Source organism: Acyrthosiphon pisum, chromosome A2 (genome assembly GCF_005508785.2).
Source record: "Acyrthosiphon pisum isolate AL4f chromosome A2, pea_aphid_22Mar2018_4r6ur, whole genome shotgun sequence".
NCBI classification, from domain to species: Eukaryota; Metazoa; Arthropoda; class Insecta; order Hemiptera; family Aphididae; genus Acyrthosiphon; species Acyrthosiphon pisum.
In genome coordinates this window covers 89,207,064-89,212,516 of record NC_042495.1, presented here as the reverse complement: position 1 = coordinate 89,212,516, position 5,453 = coordinate 89,207,064, and the positions used below count along the sequence as shown (strand labels likewise).

Genomic DNA, 5,453 nt, shown 5'->3' with positions numbered 1-5,453 from the left:
TAAAAATAACACAATTTAAAACAATCAAAACAATTTATCAGTTGTATCACACTTGTCACATGTAACCAGTATTCCAAATTATGAAAAACTGAATTCTCCGTGAACTATACATACAAATTCATATGTCACTTGAAAATGTAATATTTTTTTAATACGGGTTATGGGTTAAAACCAGAATTTAATTTCGGTTTTGGGTGTTTCGGATTATAAGTCATCAAAATCAATCGGGTTATATGGGTTTACGGTTTTGATAATTTTTAAGGGTTTTGGCTATATGGGCTAAACGGGTGCAAAGCCTTATGATATATGATATACCCATATACGTACATATATATATGTCATGTTATGTGGATTTTATTGCAGTATTAGCCAAATTCTTAATTACCACTATTATTATAATAATAGTATATTAGGTACCTACTTGAACGAAATTTGATTTTTTTTTTATAGGTTCCTGCAGGGTACACTTATACAATTATGTTGAATTTACTATAGTGCAACAACTTAATAAGATTGTGGAGTACTCTCATCATAGTCTATAATAGGGGTCGGCGATTAGTTTCTATGATAATAATATAATATCAGATAATTTGAAAAAAATTAAACACAATACATATATAAATATATTAGTATAGACTAAGGTACAAAAAATAATGTTCGTGTTTGTATATTTTTCAGGGCTATAAAACTAAAGTGCTTGTAACAGAAATAAATAATCGGCATTTAAATAACAATACGAAATATGAGGTTTGTTTATTATTGTTATACAATTTTGTATAATATTATTATAGGTAGGTAGTAAATATTCTATTTTTTAATGAAATTTACAGTTGCAATTGTTTCTGAAACAAATGAATCACCAATCCATTGATATAACTGCCTGTGACTGTTTCACCTTAAACGGTCGTCTCGTCGCTTCGGTAAGTTGTGCTTTTGACATATTGACATCAAGTACCTATGTGATGTTATTAGAAAAATGTGTTATTTATTCTCTAAATATTACATTTATATAGCCTATAGGATAAACGCATGAGTGGATTACAATTTAAAGAATTTTTTATTGTGTACATACCTATAATATACAGTGCCACAGTCCAGATAAGTAAAAAAAAATATAGCGGCGGCATGGCAGTGTATTATAATCTAGAAACTGGATCTGTCCATTTGAACAGTGTAAATGTTGGTGTTTATTTTAAACGGACCTAACTACTTGTCTACTAAAACAATTAAGACCTAATAAATTTGAAAAAATTAAAAAAATTGGGCATACGATCCTTTTGGCAAAATCATCGAAATCGTACTGTTAGAAATTAAGTATTATTAAACTATTAAAGGAAACGTGCAAACTTTTTAACGAGAAATTATAATTAAATCTGGAATCTGTTGTCTCAAAAATGTTCTAAAAAATTGGTGATATCACAACAATAACACTTCGTCCAACTTCGTGTAAAAAAAAAAAAAAAAATTAAGCACTGTATAGATGTGATGCCATAAATAAATGCTAAGTAAATTAAATTAAAGTTCATTAAGCGTGCGCACGGGGGAGGCAGGGGAGGCAGCTGCCTCCCCTGCGAGAATTTTCGCTTCACCAAGATTTTATACATTAATACCTGCCATTTTTTGATAAAACATATTTAAATAATATTAATAATGTTATGTTCAATGGTATACTGGTATGCTATTTGAAAATAGTAAATATTTAATAATGTTAAAATCGACAATAATATTATATTGATAAATGATAAGACAGCTTCAAGTTTCAACTATGGTTACTGGTTTCTTCTTTGATAATATTGACTTATCATATCATCAACCTAATTTGCAAATCACTTAACACCAAAATGACAATTTTTCAGGAGAGCAAAAAAAGGTTCCAAACATTTCGTAGGCCTGATTCCCTATTCGCAAAAGTCCTATCTCCATCATATTTTACATATTTCGATAAACGACATAATATGGAACTTAAATAAAACATATTACCTATTTTAAAAGTTCTTCAAATTATTTTTTTTTATTTATTAATTTTATATTGTGATCGGAGCGATGAATATATTGATTGTCTTCATTGTAAAATTATGTGTGTTTTTTTTATTTTTTTTTTTGGTCTGTCATCACCTTTTTAAACAGTAAAAGTACTAAGATTTTCTTCAACAGAATCTTTTCTGATAGAAAAGTGAATCTAGTTGGTACTATGAGGGGTCAAAAGTTTTCCAGTATTTTTCAAAGGTACCGTGAAAAACAAAAGAAAAATTAAGGAAAAACAGAAATTATTATACGTAAAATCGATTTAGGACATAATCGATTTTGGTTTTTGGTGTAACTCTAAAACAAATTACTATACAGTGTGTTTCACTCAAATGGTAACACGGACTATTTCCATTCAGTGACCTTGGATTGAATCGGGGTTTTTTCGAGGAGCTAAGGAACACTAAAATACACATTTTGTGAATATTTTCGAATTTTTAATTCTTTTATTGTGCGCTTGCGCAATAAAACTTACATTTTTTAAATGTCAACACCTATTTTCAACACCAGATTTCGATAGACCTATTTTTTTTAAGCAACTTTGATAAACAAACTTTTTTCCTATCTCAAAAATTGTCTGAATTACAGCCATCCTAAGTTGAAACATAAAAAAATGTTTGTTAAATGTTTCAATGTTCCGTATTTTATCATTTTATTATTATATTTGGTTGGATCATCCATATTACGTCACATTGCAAATGAAGTTGGAATTAACCGTCGCAAGGTACATTCAATTTTAAAAAAAATTTAAAAAACACCAGTTTTTAAATGACCCCAAAGTAAAAAAACAAGTGGTGTCAACGCGATGGCCAAGCTATTGGTCCATTTATTCCCATCAAATTATTTCCAAACTTATCGTTAAAGTATTGTCTAGCAACAATAGCATTATGTGCTGGAGTACCATATTGTTGAAAAAAACAAGTTTTTCCGAATATTTGATGGAACATTTTTCAACATTGGTGGTAAATGGTTAGAGAGAAAATCCAATTATCTTCTTCCATTTAGGGTTCCGTCATAAAAGTAGGGCCCTATATGGAATCTCGTAATATTCCACATCACACATTTGTTCCCCACACTGTTTGGAAATTAGTTTCAAATGCCCAATGTGGATTATTACTTGCCCAAAAACGGATATTTTGTGTATTTATTACACCATTATTGGTACATTTACTTTCATCGGTCCAAAGGACATACTTAAAAAATAGAGGATCATCTTCAATTTTACCAGTACGGCAGTACACATGCAATAAATAATAACCTACGTTCAATATCTCCCGATCGATGATGGTGAACTAAATCCGGTTTATAGGAACGAAGTTTACATTTTTTTTAAAATTGAATGTACCTTGCCCGGGTTAATTCAATTTTAAAAAAATGTATAATAATATTTGTATCATTTATCTTGCTTCCAACTAAAAATAATAATAAAATGATAAAATACAAAACATTGAAACATTTAACAACAATTATTTTGTTTCAACTTAGGATGGCTGTAGCTTAGACAATTATTGAGATAGGAAAAAAGTTTGTTTATCAAAGTTGCTTAAAAAAATAGGTCTATCGAAATTTGGTGTTGAAAATAGGTGTTACCGTTTAAAAAAATGTAAGTTAAATTCATAAACAATTTTCTATTTAAATCTAAGATTTGAAAATGTAATACAAGATTCCTCTTAAGTTTTTCTACCTTTATCAAAAAAAAAACAAAATGTCTACAAACAAATCAAATTAAATTTTTTTGAGCGTTTGATGTTCATATTTTTACATCATTGCATATTCACTTGATTTCTCATGTAGCGATTTTCTTATTTAGTGGAAATTCAAATTTAACAATTTCAATACAGTGACCCACTTGTAATTTACTGTAAAGAAGAGCGACACCCACTTGCCCATCTTTTTTCATTTATATACTTAATAATTTTTTATTGTGTTCTTCTTGATTGTCAAAGATATTATTAAAAAGGACATATTGAAAACTCTATTCGTAATTTTATGTTCAACCAAACTATTAATCGTATAGAACAATATCACGGTTTAATAGAACCATATACTTGATTTTGTGTGAGGATTTATTTAAATTATCGTTGCCTCATATCAAGATGGGAAAAAATCGGGGGAGGTGTTTGGTGTCTGGACCTTCTTAGCTAAGGTATTGCCTCCCCTGCAAAAAAGACCTGCGCACGCCTATGGACTTCATTTATTATGTGTCAATAATTTATTTACTTGGTGAGAAATTACATATGTTATATTATGACACAGCACATCAAATAACGTGAACAAAATAAACAAAAGGCATTAGAAGTTCATTATAATTTAACATATTATAATGGGCATTTCTACCCAAAATAATTTCTCGCTAAGTAAATAAATTATTGAAACAAAATAGTTGTACTTAAACGCAATTTACTTACCATTTATATTTATGAAAATACATATTTATAGTGCATACATAGGTGGAAATATATTAAGGGGGGGGGGGGGTAACATTATTAACATCAATGTGACCAGAGGGGGGCTCCAATACTACAAAACTAAAAAAGTAGGGAGCTTGACGGACTTCTGGGGGGCTAAGCCCCTTTAAGCCCCTCCGATTTCCGCCAACGATTTGCTTAAAGATAATATGTTTTTTTTTACTTAGCCGTTTTTTACACGGAGTTCAACGAAGTGTTTTGTTTTGATTATTATATATATATATCAGATTATTCAATAACATTTGTGTAATTGTGTTATTTGTTTTAGGCTATTGCTGTCGGCACCACGTATCTCTTCGTTTTAATACAATTTCACGCACAAATTACTCAATTTACGGATAACAAAAAATCATGAATATTTTTAGAACACAACAAAAATTATTAGTATAAAAAAACTATAGACGTGCTCTTTAGTATATTTTATTGTGGAATCTATAAAGTTTAAAATTATACCTGCGTATACCTATAAACTTACCATAATAATAAGTAATAAAATATGTTCACCAATGCTTAAAATGAGTTTAAAAACGTTACAGTTTATTTGTTATTATACCGACCAATTATCTACCAATAGAAACAACATTATTAATTATTTACTTGCATTATTAAACAAATAACCAAAATATATAACGCTACATAAAAAAAAGTATATTAACGTACTGACACGAGAAATGAGCACTGTAGTATAGTTAGTATATATACCTACCTACTTATTATATGTTGTGAGTGCACAATGCACATTTAAGTCATAACATAATATGTTGTATAAATTAAAGAAGATTTGTTATAAAATCTTTTAACTGCATAATATTTAGAGCTTGAACTGATAATCGGTTATTAACTATTAGTTATAATATGTGATGTAAAAAAAATTTCACCGATATGTATCAATTAAAATATATATTTTTCTGCTGTACGTCGTATATTATAATAGTATACACGTGGTCATAGCTGACTCCA

At 28.9% G+C, this 5,453-nt stretch overlaps 1 long non-coding RNA gene across 1 annotated transcript; it reads left to right on the top strand.

Moving 5' to 3' along the window:
• The first annotated feature begins 433 nt into the window (after nt 1–433).
• Nucleotides 434–4,893, top strand: LOC107883601. The gene is made up of 3 exons (XR_001679408.2): nt 434–747; nt 831–920; nt 4,762–4,893. It is a non-coding gene; the product is annotated as an uncharacterized LOC107883601 (long non-coding RNA).
• The last annotated feature ends 560 nt before the right edge of the window (nt 4,894–5,453 follow it).